A 24,461-nucleotide genomic window follows, 5' to 3' on the forward strand; every position below is an offset into this window, starting at 1 on the left:
CATTTGTAGTCTTTATCTTTAATGATTCCACTATAACATTTGTCCCTTTTTCTAGCAATCTGTGGACATTTAATCTTCACTCTCTACATGTTCACTCAGCCACATCTATGGCTTATCTTAACCTGTCTTCCAAGCTCCAACCATGAATAAAACTACTTACTGAGCATATATTCAGCCTTGTCCTATAGACATTTACACTCAGTGTGTTGTAAGGATCCAGGGCAGGAGGAATAGGGAAACTGACGGGAAAGTTAAAACAAGGCCAAACACTGTGGGCAATTTGCAGCCAGCTTGTAACTAACAAGCCATTATCTTCCCCAGCCAAGGACACAGAGCAAATGGTTTAAAAAACCTCCCTAATGAGAGAATGCAGAAAGGAAGGGGGAAAAGGGAAAGGAAAAAAGGGCCATTTTACTTCCTAAGCAGAGAATCCAGCATTCTCAATGCTTGGCAAGATAAAGTTGCTAGGTGCTTCTCATTATCTCTGGGAAGGCCACAACAAAGTTAAAAAAAAAGGGCGGGGGGATCCTGAGACTTAATCTATACCAAACTATTCAACAAAAGAATTTTGAGATCTATGCACAGGAGGGTGTATGATGCCACAGACCCCAACCAAACTTGCTCTTCAGATTAGCTGAGAGCCCGTCTGTGCTTCATAAGCCAGATGTGTAGGTTTGCTTGCTTTGCTTTTGTTTTTTTTTCAATAAAGATGCATGCCTTAATTGTTTTTAATAAATTGGCTTTTCACAATGCAATCAGGGTCTCTCATATAAACTCATTTGTATGAGAAGACAATGATCGAGGTTGGGGACAGCCCTCTGCCACTCGCTCAGGGGGCTGTCCAGTGACACCTCTCTGGTGTTAGTGAGAGCTGCCTATAATAATTCTTTATTTCAACAACCTTTCCCCTACACCAAAGCTTTACTTCTACTTATTTCTCCCAGTATGTTTTCTAAAATGACCAGGAAGTCATCCTATGCTCTCAGTTCTTGTTCACTAGAAACCAAATCTGGTACTAAACTCTTTTTTTAATTTTTTTTTATTTTTTATTGAATTGATTGGGATGCCATTGGTTAATAAATTATATAGGTTTCAGGTGTGTAATTCTATAATGTCATTTATATAATATTATATTATGTGTTCACCACCCCAAGTCAAGTCTCCTTCCATTACCATTCATCCCCCCTTTATATTCTTCTACCTCCCACCACCCTCTTTCAGTGTGGTCATCACTATATTGTTGTCTGTGTCAATGAGGTTTTTTTTTCTTTGTTAAATCCCCTCACCTTTTCACCCAATCCCCCAACCTTCTCCCCTCTGATTGGTACCAAACTCTTTAATCTCTATTTCCTTGATGTTTCTTGGACAGGAGTTAACTTTCTCTAGGTACTCTTTGCTTCTTACATGACTTACTGCATTAAGTCTCTAAACTGGTTCTCTATAACTTCCCCTATCTACCAGAAATATTTTCCTAAATGGGAATTAATTATATCACTTATTAATTTAACAGCAAATCACTTCCTCTTTCAGAGGAAAAACAAAGTCAAAACTCTTTAGCATAGCATAGTGCCTTTCCTTGTCTGCTATTGCTTGTATCTGGGGTTTCAAACTTTTTAAGCTCCAACTTTCTTACCACCTTGGCTCACCCACAGAACAGAAACATAAAAATGCTCTTTCCTGTCTCCTTGCTTTACACATGCATGTCTCTAGATTACATTGTCACTGTCCCACTGAAACCCTTTCTCCTCCTCAAATTTCTCATGCTGGGAGAGGCATTTCTGAAAGGGTTAACCCTTTTCGGTCCAACGTGGAAGCTGACTCGACAGACCAGGCGCTAGGAGCAGGTCCAACGTTGAGGCTGAGGTTGACACCGCAAACCGTTCAACATTCAATCCCATCAATTAATTTGGACCAGACTGTTTGAATTCCAAAAATAAAATTGTACTGCAAAGGGTTAAAGGAAATAAAACGGGGCAGAGAAAAACGTATTGTTCTTAGCAAAAAGCTTGCAGCCTTGAGCACAGCATAGCTCAGATAACTAGAAGACACCTGGCATGGGAAGAACCAAGGATGGACCAGACCCTTACATCATCAGAGCAGCTTACAGCCAGCAAAAATCAATAAAAACCTATCTCTCCCTGCTCTCTTCACTGATGCCTTTCCTGGTCTCAGCCCACCTGCACCCAGGTGTCGGGAATAAAATCTCTTTTGATACATTATGCCCTCACATCATAGGTGCTCAACCCCAGCCCACTCCGAACCTTTCATTTTCAAGCATTACTCCTTATTCCACTAGGGAGCTTTCCCTTGCTGAATGACTTATGTATCCCTAGAGAGTAAGGACAAGATCCATACCATCTAAATCATACACCATCCCATCTAATAAAAGGGTAATATGCAAATTAACCATCACTCCATCACTAAGATGGCAGCACCCACAACCACAAGATGGCCACGCCCAGTCCTCTCAGCCCCTCCGGAGTCCTCCAGTCCCGGGGGCAGCCGCTGAGAACAGGCAGCGTGAGCAGCCTGGTGGAATGCTTGCTTCATCACCGCAGCAAGGACAATAAAAGTTGGCTCCAAAACAGCCTGTTTCTTGGCGAGTCCAGGCAGGAGGGGGCCCTGAGAGCTCTTCTGCTGGCTGCTCAGGAAACAGCATTGACACCACCAAGGAGCCATTGGGCAGGAGGCAGTAACCGCCACTGCGGAGCCAGAGTGGAGGATGCAGGGGAGCGGAAGCGGAGGAGGCAGGGCTGCCTCTGCTTCTGCAGGGGTGGCAGGTGCTCTGCAGTTCAGGAGCCTCCGGAGTGGCAGCGCCAGGCCATCCAGTGCTGCATCCAGTCCTGAGGCATGCCCGCCAGTACTGCAACACCAACTGCCTGCAGCCATCTGCCAGAAGGTGAGGTGGGTTGTGCAGCACACCAAGGGCTGCCAGCACAAGACCAATGGAGGTTGCAGAGTGTGCAAGCCATTCATGGCCCTTTGCTGCTACCATGCCAAACACTGCCAAGAAAACACATGCCCCATTCCCTACTACCTCAACATCAAGCAGAAGCTCCACCAGCAGAAGACACAGCACCGCTGACAGCACGCGTAGCTCATGCACCAGCGGATGCCACCATCAACACCCGCACCGTGCCTCAGCTGAGTCTGCCTTCCCCTCCTTCAGCATCACCCCGGCCCCCCCACACTGCATCCCAGCACACCCTGGACACCACAGCCCTGACTCTGCCCCAGACCTTGCCTGTAAGCATGTCACTAGCCGGCTTCTCCAGCGTGGCCAGAACTCAGCCCCCCACCACAGTTTGCACTGGGAAGCCCACTAACCAGGTGCCAGCCCCCCCACCCCCCACCCAGGCCCACCTGCAGCAGTGGAGGCGCCCGGCAGATTGCACATGAGGCACAGCAGCAGCAGCATCTGTACTGGGTGAGCACCAACAACGGTATGCCCCTGAGGCACAGTGACCCCTGAGAGCCAGATGGCCCCCATGGGCCTGAATGTGACCCAACCAAGTCAGTGGGCCTGTTATTCTGCCCCCCCCCCCCCCGAGCCCTGGCAGTGGCAGCCAGCACTGATCCCCCAGTAACAGTCAATGTGAGGCATGCCCAGACCCGTGATGTCCATGCAGACCCAAGGTGCAGCCACCTCAGAACATCTCTCCAGGTGCCCTGCAGGGCCTGCTGCGGACCATGAAGTCTCCCAGCTCCCACAGCAGCAGCACATGCTCAACATCCTCAAGTCAAACCCTCAGCTGATGGCAGCTCTCATCAAATAGCACACGGCCAAGTAAGTGGCCAGCCAGCCCGGCCTTCAGCTCTAGCCCAGCCTGCTGAATCTGAACGCCATGCAAGCCAGCGGGCCACGACCTGCTGTCCCTCTGCAGCAGCAAGCAATGGGAGGCCTGAACCCCCAGGGCCAGGCCTTGAACATCATGAACCCGGGGCACAACCCCAGCATGGCGAGTATGAACCACAGCACAGAGAGAAGCCACGGAGCAACAGCAGCAGCAACAACATTGTGAGAGGCACGTCTGACTGTCGGTTGTGATGGGGTGTCCCCTTCCCCTGATCGCCGGGTCGCCTCCCGCCCCTGAGGGCTCCCGGACTGTCAGAGGAGGCAGGCCGGGCTGAAGGACCCCCCCTCCAGGGCATCAATTTTCATGCACTGGGCCTCTACGTTTCATGTAATACTAAAGTTCAAGCGTTATTTGCTTGCACACAGCCTCAATGGACTGGTTCTCTCCTACCCCCACCACCTAGTGGCTAGACTGCAGGCATAACTCCTTCGTTTTATTGAGCACCACTTTACTGAGCTGCACACACAGATGTGTTTTTACTAATTGAAGGCAACACTCTGCCAGCAAAAATATTACGGGTTTGTATATTTCAATATTCACTTTATTGCAGTGGCCTGGAACCAAACCTGCAATATCTCTGAGGTATGCCTTTATTTCATTAGCATATTATTAGCACCAACCATTATAACTGACACACATAATACACTCAAACCCACCTTTCCTTCTCATAAAATTACCAAACAGTATAAACATTAGGAGAATTCTCGCTTTTTCTGAATCTGTTAACCTTATCTGAGCTGACAAGGAAGAAAACAGCTAATGGATCAAAGAAAATAGAATACTTATTTATTCTGGTTCTTGTGTTCATTTCTTCTTCACACAAAGCAATCTAGAACATGTTTCAAATTTACTAATATCTCCTTCCATGTGCTGGCAACCAGCTTGACTGGGAGACGCTAATTATCTCTGTTCCTTTTCTTCCATAATAGTTCTATTCCTTCCCTAAAATGGAGCTTTTTGGATACAGTTTATATTAATCATTTTTAATATTTGTATAGATTCTAAATATTACATGTTGCACTGTTAGTGACAAAAGGCTTAGCTTGCTCCACAGTGCAAAAAAGATATCAGCAGGCTTACGAGGCAGGTAAGAAAACCTTGATGTTTCTGAGAATAAGAGGATCAAATCCTCGGTTCTTCGGTTAAGCAGCCCTGTGGCTCTGAACTTCTTTGAGCCCCATGGACATTTCTGTGGAGGTTAGTGATAACACCAGACTATAAATTATCTGACATAAACTAGTTTATATTCCCCAAATTTTAAGTGATTAACTCCCTTCATAAAATAAAATGCCACAGGTTAGGTTCTCCTGGAAACAAGTACTTACGTGGAATTAAGGGTGCAAAAAGTTTATTAGAGAGTAAATCCACACGAAAAGAAAAGGAGAAGAACCAGAATTGAGCGGAAGTTTATTTGGGCCATGAGTCCTCCCTCACAAATACTCTGCCAGCTGAAGGAACGGCTCCACAGCCAACACTGCCCTTCAGAAGAACCCAGGGTTGAGGGTGGGCGGGTGGCTCTCATACCACTCCTTCCTGTTCAGCCATTGGTTAGGCGAAACCTTGAGGGAACTAGATCTCATTTGTTACTTTACTCATTGTCTCAGATGAACTTGACTTCAGCTGAGGCAGGCCCTACAGGCACCAATAGCTGGAGCAGTCAGTTAACCACAGGACTTGCAGCTGGGCAGTGAGTCCTTCACTGGAAGGGGATCTGAGCCTCAGCCTGGATCTACTACAATTGCTTTTTGTTGATTAGTTATCAACATTTCTTCGTATATTAATTTATATTTTGTTGATTAATTAGTTTAAAATGAAATAGTTATCTATATTTCAGCTAATAAAAATTGTAAAGAAACTTGGTTTTCCAAAAAAAAAATTCACTTCTCACAATTCTGTGATTTCATTCCTGGGGAACTTTTTCAAGAAGTTCAGAATCTCACAGCTTTAAATCAGGCAGGTGCTAACATATCGTTTGCATTTAATTATGGAATAACACATTAACTATCATATGTCATCAGAAGCCATTTTTAAAAACCTTATCTATTAATGACTTTGAAAGTAAATACTAGTTTTCTAGAGTTTTGTTGTTAGTCGGTATATTGTGGTCTGTACCTGCATGATGCAAAAATGAAAGCCTTTGCTGGTGGAGGGTGTTGGTAAGAAAACCTTGATGGTTCTGAGAATAAGAGGATCAAATCCTCAGTTCTTCAGTTAAGAATTTGAATAATTCTTACTCTGAGATGAAGACTGGTAGTGATTTCCCTCATTAGTCTCACTATATTTGCAAAATTCTAGGACACATTTGGCGGGATAATATATTGAATTAGAAATCATGTCGATGTGTAGAATTAACTGGATTTTAATATTCTTGGTTTTCAAAATAAGGATATTCCATTAACACAAAGGCTAATGTAACCAATGTAACCTTGTATTTATTTCAATGGATATTAGTCACAAATAGGAAAAACAGAATTTAATAAGTATAGCATCCTCTGTTTCATTGAAGGATAATTAATTTTTAGGACTAAAATTCAATTACTTCCTAATTCAATAATTATTCATAAATATGGAACTCATAACATAGTAGATTGAAAATAGCTACAATTCCTTTGATATTATTCCTACTGAAAGATGGAGTTTAATCCTTCTTTTTGGACCCGGGATGGTCTTCACTGACTTGATTGACCAATAGAATACAATGGAAGTAACTCTGCTTGACTTTCAGGGTTAGATCACAAAAGACCTTTCAGCTTCCACAGTGGGTCTCTGGAGATACTCGCTCTCAGTTTATTCCTTTGCAGAGAGAACCCAGCAGTCATGCTTCCATTGATAGCGTTGTCTGAGCTGCCAAAGGACACCCAGCACTAACTGCCAGCCCAGAGAGCGAGTCATCTTGCACATCCAGCCCCAGAGTCTCAGGTGACCAAAGCTCCTGCCAACATCTCTCCATAACTACCTGAGTAGAATCCTTTTCAAATTCCTGACTTATAAAAATTATGAAAATAAAAGTATAGTTTTAAGCTACTAAATTATGGGATGATTTGTTATAGAGATTATCAGAACATATGGGCAAACTCCAAATTATTAGAATTCGTGTAAATTGAGTCCTTATAGTTTTATAAAAATGTATGGCGCTAATTTTCAAAGTAAAATGTGTTGTGATTTACTTATGATTTTGGTATTTAAGTTATGTTATATTTAGTGTAAATTTCAAGTAGCTAATTTCATGCACAAAAAGGATATTTATGTTCTCATTATATAAACTACTAGAGATTCAGAAATACAAATATAAAAATTCCTTACAAATCATCTGATTTCCGCACTTTTATAAATTTGACAAGTTAAGAGCCAGATACCTATATATTTGGGTATTTTGTCCTGGAGCTGACTTCAGTCCCATTTACTCTATAATTTATTTATTTATTTATTTATTTATTTATTTATTTATTTATTATTTTTCTCCCAGCCCTCTTCCCTACAACCCTCCCCCCCACCCTCTATAATTTATTTTTGCCTGGAATTAGAATCATCTTTTTGTTTAAGACCAGTGTATAAAAAGAAATCAAGTATCATAAAATTAAAAATAAATACAATCTGTAAATCAACTTGAAAATGATCATATGCTGAAATTAGAAATGCAGATTTAAAAAAAAAATCAAATCATTTATAACTCACAAACCTCCCCATAGTTCCTCAGGTAAAATTATAAATATAACTCTTGGCTGCAAGTTAGAAAAGCAAGTTAAAATTGGTATTGAGTCAACATGACTCTCTATTTATAGACTTTGGTCATCTCTCTGGAGGGCTTTACTTTATGACTTATATACTACTCCCTTATTCTTATAAATGAAAAGGTCAAAGGATTAAATGGAAACAGGCAACTCTATCCAAGTAAACAATGACAGAATGTTATGAACAAGTGGGAAAAAGGAAAGAAAAAAATAGAAATATGGTAGGAGATGACAGCAGGGCAGACTTTAAAGCGTGCAAAAATGTTAATAAATTGACAATATTCTGCAGCTCTACCTAAATAACGGACCTCATAATTCTTAAGTTAACTTAGCTCTTAAGTAGCAGGCTATTTGCAACATAAACAGGACTATAAGAGGAACTGCTTTTCAAATACTGAAAGCAAGGTCAATAAAAATAGGACCCTAATTTTTTATTATTTAGTATAAAACAATTAAAATATATAAAGCATTTAAATATCAATAATTACTACATGACACTATAACATTAAGTTTTTTTCCTTTTATTTTTTTCTTCCTTTATTTTATTATTTTCCATCACCACTTATCCCCCAAATACCCCCTCCCTCCTCCACCCATCATCTCCTCCTGCATTAAATTAAATAAAAAGAGATTTTATATTCTAAATTTGACTATACATTTAAGAGATATACTAACACTCCATTGATGTACACTGTGCCTTTTTTCCTAAATATTGTTTTTATAGAAATATAAAAATAAAAAAGGCATAATAAATGCTCAAAATGTGTTCAAAGTGAGTATCTTAGCAATGTATTTTTTCACATGTAAATCAAATCAGAAAACATGGCATTGTCCCTTGTCACGTGTTATATTGGCTATTTTATATTGGCTAAATACAAGACTATTTGGATATCAACATAATTTTATAGCAAGTATTACTCTTATGAAATCTGAAGACTTCTTACTGACTTTCATCACTCAGAAGATAATGACAACAATGCTATAATTGTATAGGAGCTTTATAACTTAAAAAACACTTTTATGTACAAAATTTCTTTTTTGCTATCATAATATTTCTTGACCAATTTTTTTTTATCAAAATTATATAATTCTAGGCCAAGTAGGGCTTTAGGTATACAAATGAAGCAGAAAAAACAGTTGTAGCAAAAGTCAAGTAAAAGAAAACCATTAATAATACCAAGACCCTAAAATTGTGCTCATTATTTAATGTATTCCTACATTTTTTGAATAGTTAAAAACGTTAGCCTATTACTTAGAAATTTGCTAAGACATTAAAACAGTTCCAGGAGACCATGAGCTTGTCATTCCAAGTTATTAGAGCCCTCTTAAATACCCTTTCTTGCATTAATAAGAAAAAATTGTGTTGCATAACTCATCTAGTATAATGTACTCCATCTTACTTTTCTTTTTCTGTACAGTAAGAAAATAGCATGTTAACAGGTCATGATCCTTATAAAAATGTTATTCAAAGTTTTCACTGTTCTTTTCTTTATTTCATACAGTTTAATTTGTGTAAATTAAAATTTAAAAGCAAACATTGGTATTTCAATTTCTGAAGTTTTTAAATGATGGTACGTAATTTTCAGATATAAGGATATGAAACAAATGCCTCAGTGTCATAGAATGAGTTAGTAGGTATCACAGATTAGTTTCCTGATTTCTTAAACCCGTGGGTTTCATCAAAGTCAATTATAAATCACTCTGAAAACATAAATGTCTCTATAATCTCATCAACAATGAGCTTCCCTCCAGAGAAAGTCGAAAGTGATAAAAGTAATATTAATTCATATTGTCCCATTGAACTTGCCTGATACAAAATTCACAGGGAAAGACATGTCCTTAAGAGGTTTTGAGATTTCCTGATACCAGCATTATTTTCTCTCACAGAAGATAGGCAAAATTACTACATGATATCTTATTTATTTTTTATGCCTCATTTCTTAAGCACAGCAAGCAATGCCTTAAGTGACCCTTCCCACAATATATACAATATATGAAAAAATAAAAGTGGTTAAAAACATCTTCTTAAAAGTTCCTGTTATGAAGGCATGCTTACTTGCTTTTCATGTTTTAAGTAAGAAAATAAGAGAGTTATATTTGAACATAACTATGAACTTGGTTTCTGGGAATAAAAAGTAATCAAAAACATCACACACATCCCATTCCCCACCTAGAAGTGTATAATTCAGTTGCTTTTATTTTTTATTTTTTTGTTTAAAATGCTGTCTTGACCCAGCTGTAAGACCCTGGCGAGAGGCCAGTGAGTTCCCTTTCTTGAACAGCTGATTAAGTCCACATCCAAAACACTTCCCTATTGGGCCCTCCCACTCCAGGCCCATTATGTACCACCAGCCCAGGTACTAAGCAACTAAGGACAGACTGTATGGCCCAGAGCTCTTGAAATGATTCAAATTAGCCGGTCCTCAGGGAGCCCCAGGGAAACCTAGCTAATTCCATCTTGCCAGCCAAACATAAACTGCCCCCTCTGGTTCTAGTTTGCTGTTATTCTGTCCTGCATGGCCCCGCCTGGAAGCCTTCTCTCAGTGGAGGTATAAGTAACAATGAGTTCTGTCTTTAATCAGAGTGTCAGTATGTTATGTCCCTCTATCAAAAGGATCTTTATATCTCATAAAACACAGCACTAGCAGGGGCTGGCTGCAGGTAGAGGGCACCTTTCCACCATCCTTCTGGGGCAAGAGGCTGAGCCAGCTCTTGAGCCTGGGGCATTTATGCCAATTCAGATAGAGGGAAGGACAATGTGGGTAATATTGGGCACTGCTTGGCCATACGTGTTTTTTGCATAATGAAGGGAGAGTAAAGCCCTTTTAGTTTTATGTGTTAATAAAGGAGAGTTAAAAACTCCAGAGGAGGACATCGTAATATTAGCAGATCCTAAAAATTTAGTAGTATTCTGTTTTATGGGGTGCTGCTGAATTGTGACAATGATGAAGAATGCAGAAATAAGTAATGCTTTAAGGGTGTTTATCAAGGATTCTGGCATAATTGTAGAATTCTAAAGATGAGATAAAGTAGAGAGCTCAACATTATGCTGTACAGGAATTATGGACAATGTGACTCAATCTAAGCAGTGGTTTTAGGCAGTCTGGGAGGTCAGAAAAATAAGCTGCAAAAAAGCAGAAAACATTAGCTGAAGCTACGGATCACAGCTACAAAACACAAACCAGTGTTAGATATTAAGGGAAAAAGTAAAGGTTATGCTTTGTTCTGTGTAGAGCACCAATGGATAATGACAGCACACACAGTAGTATCTTCAAGTACTCGTTATATGTCCATTGTTAAGCAGGAGTCTTTTAAGATGGCCTATATATGAATTAGGGAAAATTGATTTTTTAACTTACGAAATAGATATACTTTTGAATGGTTGCTGATATAGTGAGTGCCTGCATATTGTGACTGAATGCATAATTAACATCCATCAAAAAACAAAATTTTGGCTTAAAGGTTATAGCAATTAAAATTAAGAGTACTTCAAAGTTTCAGATTATAATTGAATGGCATTAAACTATACTAGAAACTTTCACCTGCTGTAGAAAAACCCCCCACAAATGTAGCCATGTTTTTCATGTTGCCTCTTGCTGTCTCTCAATCTAGGCAGAGAAGACTTTATTGGAATCTTTGTTGTGTCATAAATTATCTGCGTGACCTTGAATAAATCAATTACTAATAGAGAAAATACAATTTATTGAAATTCTGAAACAATCCCAAATGCTTCACATACATGTCAGTGGATAATCATCTTTACCAGGGAGTTGCTACTAACCACATTTTTCGGTGTTTTAAGAATGTGCCTGTACTAATGGACTAAACATAATCATTACTGAATTAAACTCAAGCGTTCATTATTACAAAACCACTGGATCTCAGTTGTGGTTTATACTATTTCCTGGAGTTTCCATTTTCTTCATAAAATGGGGATCATAGCATTTTTCCCCATAGACACATTCAAATACATATAAAGGAAACAACCACAGTTAGGCTGTGATGGGTAGAACGTGTGAAACAGCACCACAAAGTTCTCCTGTCCTCATCTCCAGAGTGTGTGAATAGAACAAGATATCATTCTTATGGCTATACTATGTTTTATGGTACAGTTGACCTTAAAATCGGTAAGTTATCTGGGTGGGCCTAATCTAGTCAAATGAACCCCCAAGAATCACATAAGAACGAAGTCAGAGATACTGAAAGCAGGAGAAGGACTTGATTCAGGAAAGCTGTTTTGATGACTGCGAGAGTCCCCATGAGAAGGGAGACGAATTTTAAAGAGATAAGAGAAGCCTCCACTTAACAGCCAGCAAGGAAAAAGGACCTTAAACCCATAATGCCAAGGAATTAAATTCTTCCAATAGCAGAAATGGGCTTGGGAGAGACCGCAGAATGCAGCTGGCCAACACCTTAACTTCAGCCTTGGGAGACTTACAAAACTTAAGAGTGGGAGGGGAAAATGAGAGTAGAGTCAAGATTCACACTAAGCTTCTGGCAGATCTTCTGGGTGAATGCAATTACTGTTCACTCCTGTTGAGAGCACATACAATTTGAGGTGAAAGAATCCAAGATGAAGAAAAGACGAGCTGTAATATCCAGCTGAAGAAGTATAGTATGCACTGGCTTTGTAGGTAGGGGCTCAGAAGAGAGAGTTCTGGTCAGCAAATGGAGGTTTGGGAATCACCAGTATATTGATGTAGTGGATAATAAATAATAGGAAAAAAAGTGAAGAAAACCACAATTTATCAGTTTGAGAACAAAGAAAACATGGTGTTAGAATAGCCATAGCAGGAAATACTTTTAAGAAGGAGAGCGAGGTTGATGATATTTGATGTAACACAAATAAAGTAAAAATAAGGGCTCATCAAAAAATAAGGCCCTTTTTGATAAGTGTTAGAAGCAGACTCCAGGGTGAAAACTAAACTAAAGCACAATTATGTGCTTATCAAATGCAAGCCCCTTCCAAGGAATGAAGAATAGTAGCTAATCCGGTTGAGAAGGTGTGTGTGTGTGTGTGTGTGTGTGTGTGTGTGTGTGTGTGTGTGTGTGTTTAGATGAAAAAGCTTAAACTGGTATAATAAAGACTGCTGGGAATGATTCAGCAAGGAGGGAGAAGTTAAAAATACAGGAGAAAGAAGAAATAACTAAAGGAGGGAAACCCTTCAAGTGTTAAGAGATGAGATCAAGGACATAGGTGAAGATATTGGCTTTCAGTTGACAGAGAAATATCCATGAACAGAAAGAAATGAAATAATCTTCTGTTGGTGGTGCTTCAATGGAAAATATCTTGTTTCTAAAAAATCTTGAACTATTTAACAGACTGTTAAGAATAGAATGAGTCAAAAAAAAAAGAAAAAAAAATCCCCCCCTCCCCAAGAAAAAAAAAAAAAAGAATAGAATGTGTCCCCTCAAAAGTCACATGTTGAAGTAAAAATGCCCTGTGCCTCAGGATGCAACCTTGTTTGGAAATAACTAATTGCAGATTAATTGGTTAAGATAAGAAAAATAACGGGAATACTTAGGCCTCTAACCCAATAGACCGGTGTCTTACTATAAAGAAGAAATTTGGATGCAAATATGTGAGCATGGGGAGAATGCCACATGAATTGGAGTTATTCTGTCACAAACCAAGGAACTGCCAGAAGTTGGGAGCTAGACCAGGAACAGATCCTTCCCTAGTGTCTTCAAAGGGAGCATAGTTGTAGACACCTTACTCTCAGAATTCCAGCCTCTAAAACTCTAAGACAATAAATCTCCTGATTAAGCTACTCAGTTTGTGATAGTTTATTATAGCAGACCTAGGAATCAAACATATAGACATAACATAAATTCAACTGCAACATCTTCATATAGATTATACATAAACTAGAGGCCAGGCGCACAAAATTCGTGCACTTGTGGGGGGTCCCCCAGCCCGGCCTGCACCCTCTGGCAGCCCAGGAGCCCTCAGGGGATGTCCGACTGATGGTTTAGGCCCAAGATGGCAGTTGGACATCCTTAGTGCTGCTGTGGAGGTTGGAGAGGCTCCCGCCACCATCGCTGTGCTCGCCAGCCCTGAGCCCAGCTTCTGGCTGAGCATCTGCCCCCTGGTGATCAGTGCACATCATAGCAACTGGTCATTCCTCTGTTCGGTCGATTTGCATATTAGCCTTTTATTATATTGGATAATTGAGTTGATATGATTTTTAAATAGTTAATAAATGAGCAAAAAGAAAGAATGAAAAAAGTATATAAAGCACAACCTATTTTTTTTTTTTACTAAATCTCTTGCCTTTAAAGTTCTCCAAGTACTTACTCTTATTTCTAACATAGAGAAATATTAGAAATAGATGGGCTTATCAGCATATCTATATACATATACATAAAAGGCTAATATGCAAAGTGTCCCTTTGGGAGTTCAACTGAGAAAATGGGAGTTCGATAGCTCACTATGATGTGCACTGATCACCGGGGCGTGGCACGGAACATGGTGGTCGACCAGGGTTGGAGGTGGTGGGGCACTGAGGGAGTGAGGGAAGGAGGAGACAGGGAGGCGCAGAGACAGAGAACCTGATCGGCCCTGATCACCAGCCAGGCCTAGGGACCCTACCCGTGCACGAATTTCGTGCACGGAGCCTCTAGTCCAGCCGTGGGCAAACTACGGCCCGCGGGCCGGATCCGGCCCATTTGAAATGAATAAAACTAAAAAAAAAAAAAAAGAGCGTACCCTTTTATGTAATGATGTTTACTTTGAATTTATATTAGTTCACACAAACACTCCATCCATGCTTTTGTTCCGGCCCTCCGGTCCAGTTTAAGAACACATTGTAGCCCTCGAGTCAAAAAGTTTGCCCACCCCTGCTCTAGTCTAATATAACAGTAGTTCTTTATTCTTTGTTATAAACATAGTATCCTTATCTTTGCACTTTTAGTCACTACTTGATTCTTGAGCAAGTGCATGTATCTATGCAAGGCTTTACCTGACACAGTATTTCTTCCTCTATGTCACAATCACCTAATCATTTAAATGAATCCCAGAACTTCCCGTTGTGGACTTTAGTACAGATACTAGGGCTGCCAGTTAGGAAGCACCACCACATTCTTGAAACTTGAGGTTCATCAAAATGTGTAGACAAGTCAATTATATCAAAATCCAATTCACTTTGCTAATCAGTATGTAATGAAGTTCATGGAGCAATTGTTCAGATTCCTTTTCACATATAATCAAAGTGTAGTTAAGAAAAATATCACCTCCAGACATGGGAGAAAATGTAAATAAATGCCCTGATACCCACACCCATCCCCATCCCATCCCAGCACTGCTATTTAAAAAAAAAATTCTTGAAGACTGAAAATTAGCAGCCATACTGTAGATGTCCAGCATGAAAATGTCTAAATGTTGAAAGCAACCTAAGTATACAACAATTAAAAAATTATTATTAAATGATGGTAAATCTATTACATGAAATACTGTGCAATTTTAAAGAATGATGGTTACAAAACCTATGTGCTTAAATGAAAATATATATATTTGTAAATGTATAAATAAAATATATACTTATCATAAATCTGAAAATATACAAAATTATAACAATTATTTTGTTAGGGTTATGGGTTTATGTGTGATTATAAATTTTTTATTTTCTAAATTTTCAGTAATGTGCTTGCAATATTAAAGGTGCTATATCCTAGAAATGTATATGTATATATATATATATATATACATATATATGTATATATATATAAATATATATATTCATATATATATGAAAAACAAAATATGCAAACATACTGAGCAATCACATGACCTAGTGAATCCATGGCATACATGGTATAGTCTCAGAATAATATTGTTTTCAAAAGAAATGATTCCAGGCCCATAAAAAAGTTCCATAACAACCAGAGATCTTCATTTGTGTATCCTGAACAACATGACTAGAACACAAAGTTCATAAGAATAATCTGCACGATTATTCTCTTCTCTGTCAGTTTCTCTGATACACCCCCCTCTGCTCTCACCCCTAAGCATTTTACAGTCCTTGCTTATCTTGCTTAGGATAGGAGACACCTTTCTTCTACCTGCCCAGCTTTCCTTCTTAATTTTGCACCATAAAAACCATTAAGGATATCTCTGATAAAGAAGCAGCCCCCATCAGAGTGTAGGGAGGAAAAAAAATTAAGTAGACAAGACCAAAATTTCCTTTAGTAAACAGGGAAGAGATAAAATTTGGAAATAGTTTTATATACCCGCCCCCATAAATACCCACAAACTTAGAATAGCCTGAACATGTAGACACTAAAAAACGTGGAGAAAAGTGGCTAAATTATAAGCACCTGCAGACAAAGAATGGCATCTTTGAATCTTTTTGCCACGAAGTACTCTTTATACAAAGAGAAACAATAAGCATTTTGCTAGTTAAGCTTAAGAAAGTATACAAGAACTGTCAGTGCTAAAAAGATGTTACTGAAAATCTACTAGAATGTTATAATTGTAAAATATATAAATGGCAACTTATGAAAGTGTACAATTTTAAATCGCATTGAACTGAGATTTATATAGAAAGCACATATTGTAAAGGTGAATGGTGCCTTATTTCTGTCAATAATTGTCAAGTTATTTTGCTTGAACACAGAAATTGTAATTTTAATTCATGACGTCTTTATTCTGAATTTGTCACTTTGAGAGATTTGCACTTTAATGGTATTATACTATCTTGAAAGTAATAGACCTTTATGCTCACTTTACTGTGAACTTAAATATGATTGCTGTTCTTCCATCGCTACTTTAAATTTTCCCAGCTGTGCATGGTCTAACATCATAAGAAGGGAGCCAAGCAAGTCACAGAATTATAACATAATAAAAAGTAAAGAAAAGAAAACTATATCTTGGAGGAAGCCAATACTGAAGTACTAGTACATGGTTAGCAAACTAGATAGGCAGCTTTCAACAGAGAGTGAATGGAGATTTATCTAAATCACCCGATTTACCTAAGTCATCTGGGAAGCTTTTCAAAGATTTACAGTCTCCTCCTCCCTGCTTTACCCCTCCAGGTTTAAGACTCAATGGGAGGTGTGAATTGGAACCCATCTGTTTTCATTTTTCTAACTTCACTCTTTGGAACATGTTGTTATTGAAAAATCAGTTGAAAAAGGAATGATTCCCAGAATATATTAAAAAGCATATGCATTTATGATAAAGAGTATAATTTTGCTCATTGTAGTCACAGTGTGTCGTAAATTGTCCCCATGTGGAAAACACTTTCCACTATCCAGGGTGATGGGGAAAAGATGGGTTTCCCTGGAATTGTTCAGAGTTGGTTGTATATAAGATCATAAACAGGATGGGAAGGGTTATACAATTGTTCACTCTATTCAGATTACTCCGCTAAGGGGAAAGCCCTCTAAATTAGAGTAACTGAGTTTAGATCTTCTCTACTAAGTCTCTTCGTTTTTAAACTAGATTAAGTTTCTGCCTTTTTTCAAACCAACATAGCAACAGCAAACATTCTGCGATTCCTGGCTTCTGTTCCTGACTCTTTGCTCTTTTTATTAATGAGATTCTTGGAAGAGGAACTGCATATAGAATCCGCACCATCGTTTGCAATTTAGCCGACAAATGAATAAATAACTAATAAATAATCAATCTCCCTGCCTCTGAAAGCTGGTTTCCACTCTAGTTACTTAATTAAAATTGCTCTCATCAGTGTTAAGTAGACTTTTTTTTTTTTTTCTCCAGTCCTCAGCCTGATTTATGCTTTAGGTTTGGCAATACAACATCCCCCTGGACTTCTGCACCAGCATTTTCTCTTATTACATAGTATGATACTTTTTCAAATGTTTTAACATTTTTCCTTTCATTTTGTTCTTTCAAAGTCACCATATATATATATATTTTTTCCCCATTCATTCCAGGTTTCCATCTGAAGCTCTCTCCCATCTTCCCTTAAATGTTTCATCTCAACAACTACCTATAAATTAGCACTTCAGTATTTATTATCTATCCCCCTACCCCTCCTCTTACGAAATCTTGAGCCAAACTTCTAACTGCCTCCTAGAGACTTACACTTGTTATATTCCGGGTGTGTCAGACTCAAAGTTTCAAATCAAAGATCCTCATCCCAAGGGGCAACATGTTATTTTTTTCTACACTTCTGGTCTTAATAATGTAATTTCTCCTATAACTTGACCAAGAATCCTGACTCATCCTTGACTTCTTTTAGCACTTTAAGTATTTTACCCCATTCTCTTTTGGCATGGTTTCTGATGAGAAGTCCATTGTAATTTTTATATTTTTTTCTCTGTAGGTAAAATATTATCTTTCTCTGAATTCTTCCAAAATTTTCTCTTTGTCTTTTTGTTTGCTTGCTGATTTTTTTTTTTTTTTTTTTTGCAGTTTCAATATTGCATGTACGGGTGTTGATTTTTTGACTTACATCTTGCTTGGAATTCTGTGAGCTTTCTGGATCTGTGATTTGGTGCTTGCCATTCATTTTGAAAAGGTCTTGTCCTTTATTACTTTAAACATTTATTCTGCTCCATTCTTTCCTTTTTCTTCTGGTACTCCAGTTAGGCACATTTTATATTATTTGAAATTATCTCAGAGTTCCTGGATATTTGGTTATTTTTTCATTCATGTTTTTCTTTTTGTGTTTCAGTACACATATCTTTAAGCTCACAGATTCTTTCCTCAACAGAGTCTAGTCTACTGATAAGCCCATCAAAGACATCCTTCATTTATGTTGCAGTGCTTTTGACTTGTAGCATTTCCTTGTGATGTTTTTTCTTGGAGTTGCCATCTCTGCTTTACATTGCCAGATTGTTCTTGCATGTTGTTTCTTTTTCCACTAGAACCCTTAACATATTATAATTATTTTAAATTCCTTGTCTAACAATTCTAAAATCTGTGTCATATATATGTCTGCTTCTGTAGCTTGATTCTCTCTTCAGATTGTGTTTGTTTCCTGCCTTGATTATGTCCTGTAATTTTTTTCACCTTGAAAGCAGGAAGTGATATATTAGGTAATAATATCTGGGGTAAATATTGTGAGTTTTTATGTTTATCTAGCAGGAAGTTGGACTGTGTTTAATGTTTGCTGTACCCATAGGCCCCAGAGTTGCAAGTGAAACCAGAAGACTTTATCCTTCTTATCTTCCCTCACATTCCATAAACAACTGACAAACAATCTCCCTCCTTACTCCAAAATTCTTTTAATTTATTCCCTTTCCTCAATTATCATTGTCACTGCCTTCAATCAGGCCTCTGCATCTTGTTAAATTTCTTCATTGATCTCAGAATTGTTCTCCTTGCCTTTGTTTCTACACTAAGGAAGAGAACCTTAATAGAGTTTTTTGCTTATATATCTTAATTCCCTATTAAATATAACCCCTTTGAGGATAGGTACCATATTTTATCTTTATACAGCACAAGTCATCTAGTTCAGTAATTTTCACAGGGGAAGAATTCAATAAATATCAATTAAATGAATGGATGGGCAAACCATCTACTGTCCTTTGCGCCTTTAGTGCTTTAGTAAAAAAAAATAATAATAATTAAGCTAAAATTTGAAGTTAAAATGATATATATACACAGGTGTATATATATATGATTTATATCTGAATACTTAATAAAGGATTTATTAATACATAATTTTACTACCTTTCACACTATTAAAACCACTTACTCCTAATATATTATTTTATAACAGATTTTTTTTTGTTGCTGCCATATCTGGCATTTAACACACTGTTTTAGTTTTCACAATTCTTTTCAATGTGATTTTATCTTTTTTGTAAGGTACATTGCAATCCTTCTTCCTATCTTTCATAAGTAAATTGAAATAGAAAATAGAATGGAAAAGATAAGTGACTTGCTCAAGGCAAAAACAAAAGTTATCAAAAGAGCTGAAATAAAAGACTGTCGATATTTTGATAACAAATAAAAACCATGATTTCATATTGTAGACAATAGCTATAGAAAACAGAAAAATGCAGGAATTTTTATTTTACCTAATATCTAAAGCCAAGATTGCATATTATATATAAATATAATTTTAAAGAACACAGAAAACATATGTACAAAACACCCTATTTTCTTCAACCTCATAAAAGTAAAAATATTAACTAAATCTTATATTCCATATTTTATCCAAAAAATCTTCCAAATTCAACTTCTAGAAAAAAATATGAAAAGATTACCCATTCAGTTCCATGGGATTTATAGCTTTTATTTCATTAGTTTTGATTTTACAGAAATCCTATGAGATAAGTGGTATTACTAAGATTTTACAGGAGAGCAGAGTGCCTTAGAGAAGCCCCAGTAGCCAAGATTCCACGGTTATATTTACATTTAAAGAAAATCCACACATTGCATATTTGATGAATGACTAATTTCTGAGTTGAGCCCAGGGTCTGGTTCTATAGAGAATAAAAGCATTATGAGGCATAGTTTTTATATTCTTAGTTCCAAGAATTCATGGTCTTTTGAAGATAACAGATTCATAGAAATGCTGATACTTCAGTGAATTTAGGTTACCTTTACAAAGTATGTTAATAAAGTAAAAACAGTAGTATTCCTGGGCAAGAAGCCTTCCTGACCATCTGTCTGTCTGGCTTCCCAGGCATACATAGTTATTATTTTAACAAACTCATTTGAAGTAATATCAATAATATGTAATAGCCTATGCCTGCCCCCTTTCTTATAGATGGTGTTAACTGGATGGAAATAGTTCTCCCTCCATTAGATCCCACCTTCAACTTTTGAATAAAATAAAATCATGATAGATAACCTGAACTTCCTTCACCCCTGCTCTCCAGTTGACATCAGTCATGGAAAGTTTTCAGATTTCCCTAGTGTTATTGGACAGGGGACGTGGCCCTAGTGGGTCTGCCTAGGGCCAGCCAGCAGTATGTTAGTTCTTGACTTTATGCAGGAAAGCTTTCATAGCACGAATTCAGGTACCTATGAGGGTATATTTATTAAAGCTGGGGACAATGGAACTGCTTAGCATAGAAGAAGCAACAAAAGAGCCCAGGTTGGTCTGCATTGGCTCTCTCTACACATGTTATAGGAAGGAAATGAGCTGAGGTAGGGCTGTTTTAGCTCATTGGGAAGTCAGAGAAAAGAGGGCCTTGGAGACAGGTTCAAATGGTTAGCCTGGGATGAGCTGCCACTGCCCATTGCTCCTTGGGTTGCAAGTCTCAAGGGGTCCCTTAGAGTTTAGGAGATGCATGCCTGTGGGGGAAGAAGAGCAGGGAAAGGAAAGGCACAGGTGTGCTCCACCGAGGGAGAGTGTGTGCTGGGTCCTTTGTGTTGAGGGTTTTTCTTTCTTTCTTGCAGGCTGGAAGCTTAGAGGAGGTCTTAGGAGAGGGTTTCGGCAGACAGAAAATTTATCAGTTTTCAGGATCATGGTCTTGACTGATTGGTCAGCTCCAGGGCAGGGGGTGTTAGCCATGGCAGCTGGTCCTGGTGTCACCCACCTGGTTTTGCTGCTTTTCTGTGCCTGGAGCTGAAATACCAGTGAGGCCTAGATGTTTTCCCTAGGGAGGTGACCTTCTGCATCTGGCTGTAAATTGCTGGGTCAGTTTGTTCAGCTATTTGTTTCAATTTTCCCATTCCACTAGCCAAGGAATTTTCCGAGCTTCTTACTCTCCTGCCTCATTAGAGCATGCAGCTTGCATGCACAATAAAAATAAATGACTATATAGTATTTGTACTGCTTCTACTATCTCAGCAGCTTTCTTTAATTCTTTTGAGGATCATTAATAACCTAAAATAGTCTTAGAGATCATTTAGAAGGGAAGTAGAAAATGATACTAATATCCATGCTTATTTTTTTGGGATTCCAGCCCATCTTCCTTTTGAGGAAGCATAACACGCAGATTAAAGAAGCAACTTGTCCTCATTGATTAGTAGACAAACCTAGATTTCCTACTCCACCAGATAATAATGATTAACTGTGTAACAGGGACCCAGGGGAAGTCAGTCCTGAGGGCATCTCAGTTATAGTTTGGGTGTTTTTGAAAATAAGTAAAATGATACATACTTAAAAGTGGCTTAAACAGAAAAGATGTCAATTACCTCATGTAACAAGATGACCAGAAGTGGGTGGTTCCAGGCTCAGGTAACTCAGCAGTATAACATTATTAAAGATCCAGATACTCATCCTCAAAGGGTAGGCACTGTTTTTAGGTGTGACCCTTTACAGTTGTAGAACGCAAACACAGGTCCAAAAAGCAAGTTTTCAATCAACTGGTTGTAATACTGGGAAGAACACTTTCTCATCACAAGTATCTTTTTCATCCCATGAAATATTTTTCCCTCTAGCCCATTGGCCAAACTTGGGTCACACAACTAAACCTTAAATCCAAGGGAGTATCAGGCATTTTTCAGCTGGCAGGTTCTATATCAAGGGGTGATGTCTGTGTGGGGAGGAGATCAATGAGGTAGAATCTGAAATTGTAAGTTTATACATGCATAACCCTTAAGGAAAATCTCATTTGAACTTGTAATTTTATAACTCTCATTATTTTAAATACATTTCATTCAGTAGGGTATTTATTTATTCATTTGTTTGTTTTTTAAAAAAAATAGTTTATTGATTTTTAGAGAGAGAGGAAAGGAGAAGAGAGAAACATCAATGTGACAATGATCGGCTGCCTCTGCATGCAACAGCCCGCAACCCGAGCATGTGCCCTGACCAGGAATCGAGCCAGCAACCTTCCGGTGCACAGTATGATGCCTGACTCACTGAGCCACACTGGTCAGGGCTCAGTCTGGTCCTTTATAAATAAGTAAATGTTAAATGCTAACCACTGTACAAGGATTGAGAATATAGCAGCAAATAAGATAGAAAAAGGATGCTTATACTCTTTACATAAGGGACAGATTTTTACAGTATGATGATGTTATGGAAGGGAACTACTAGGTTTTAGGGAAACATAATCTAGTCTTTTTCAATGAAATAATGTTTAAGCTGAGATCTGAAGGATGACTATGGTCTTCCTGTGGGGAAATAAAAAAAAGAAAGAAACACCAAAACACGCCTGGACTGCTGGACTAAGCTACATAAATGGGGACACAGAAAGTTCAAGGAAATAAAACATACCTAGTATAGATGAAGTAAAGAACAAAAGGGGCAAAATGGCACTTAACAATGCTGTAAAATAAGCCATATCATTTGTTTTTCTTAGATTTTATCTTAAGGACAAGGGGAATGAAGATTTTTAGACTTGATTTAAGGACAAAGGAATAGGACATAATCTACAGAAAGCTGAAAGACTGATTGGGAGAATAAGAGGAGGGGATAAAGTTGTAAGAGAGGAAGTGAGGACCTATAAGAAGGCTATTACAATATCAGAGGAAGGAGATAATAATATTCTAACTAAGCTGATAGTAGATGCCTTAGATTGCAAATTTTCTCCCAATTCCGCCAGGAAAATGTTCAACTAGTATCTGAAATAATCTTTACCACAGCATTAACTTCTAAATAAATAAGTGTAAATTAATTCAATATGGTTTAATAAAGACTTTTTAAATGTCAAAAGGACCTCTAACCCTATTTCTAAGGCAGGGGTCCTCAAACTTTTTAAACAGGGGCCAGTTCACTGCCCCTCAGACAGTTAGAGGGCCGGACTATAGTTTAAAAAAAAACTAGTCAGCTGCTAAGCAACAGGCAGCGGCGGCAAAAACACCAGGCGGGCCGGATAAATGTTTTCGGAGGGCCGCATGTGGCCCGCGGGCTTTAGTTTCAGGACCCCTGCTCTAAGGGATCAGGAATCTTGGGAGTACAGTGTTTCCTCTAGATTAAATGCACTATCCCACACGAAGTTCACTGTCTTCGTTGAAGAAAACTGTCCCCTTCCCAAAATTAAAAACAAACAAACAAACCCAAAATAAAATGTACACAATCTCTGGGGTATTAGTTTGGGGAACGATAGATTTGGCTTCTTAACTTGTCAGTGTATTGGTTTGGTTTAGTTTTCTAGAAGAATACATTTCCAATAATATGCTGGCATTTATTGGGGGGAATTTGATTACAATAAATTCTGCTTCTTAGATACTTTACAGCAAGACTTACTTGCAATCATCCAACAAGAGATACAGCAATCCATGCACTTATGCACATCCTACTTCCAAATTAATCTTCTTGGATATTTTTTCGAGTGCTTGAATTTTAGATCTTTCTACGAACAGATTGATGAATACAGGGATATAGTATAAATCTTCTTCCTATCATAGTCTCCCCATTGCCAGTGGTCTGTAAAATGCATATTCTAAAAAATTAACTTTAGTGAGACCCACATTTCCTACTTCCTAAAGTAGTAACTTTAAGCAGTTTAGTGTTCAAGATAATGTAATTTGAGTTATACTGTTATCAGGCAAAAATGGTGCTTATATTTTAGAGAGAACTACATGAAAATAGCCTAATAAATTTATTCAGCCTTCTTTTCCCCCAATATTAAACCAAAAGAATAAAAGAAAATATAAAGTAAAGAAGAATTATTACTAAAAGCAGCAGCTCACATTTATTTGGTTTTAATTGTATGTCAAGCATACTGAACAAATTTTCTCATTTAACCTGTCCAATGACCCTGTGTTAGGGACTTGTATTTTGTGATTAAGCATTGAAAAACTGTTTTGAATGTATAAACAATTCACACAATTTTCCAGAACTACCCAGTAATAGTATTAGGTCTGTTTGGCTCCAATGTTTCAATATGATGCTACATTGCCTCTTTCATAAAATAAATAAATAAATAAATAAATAAATAAATAAATAAATAAATAATAAAAATCTAAAATATGCCAAACATTCTTAGATGTTTTAAGCACATTTACTGTAGTCAGTAAAATAATACAGCTACTGCCTTGGCCAGTGCACTCAGTGTGAGT

General features: G+C 38.0%; 1 protein-coding gene across 2 annotated transcripts in view; it reads right to left on the bottom strand.

Annotated features, from left to right (window-relative positions):
* The window catches only part of CCSER1 (coiled-coil serine rich protein 1), a 942,549-nt gene that overhangs the window by 364,125 nt on the left and 553,963 nt on the right, over positions 1–24,461 (bottom strand). The window lies entirely within an intron of this gene.

Source organism: Myotis nattereri (assembly GCF_964212035.1).
Source record: "Myotis nattereri genome assembly, chromosome: 1".
NCBI classification, from domain to species: Eukaryota; Metazoa; Chordata; class Mammalia; order Chiroptera; family Vespertilionidae; genus Myotis; species Myotis nattereri.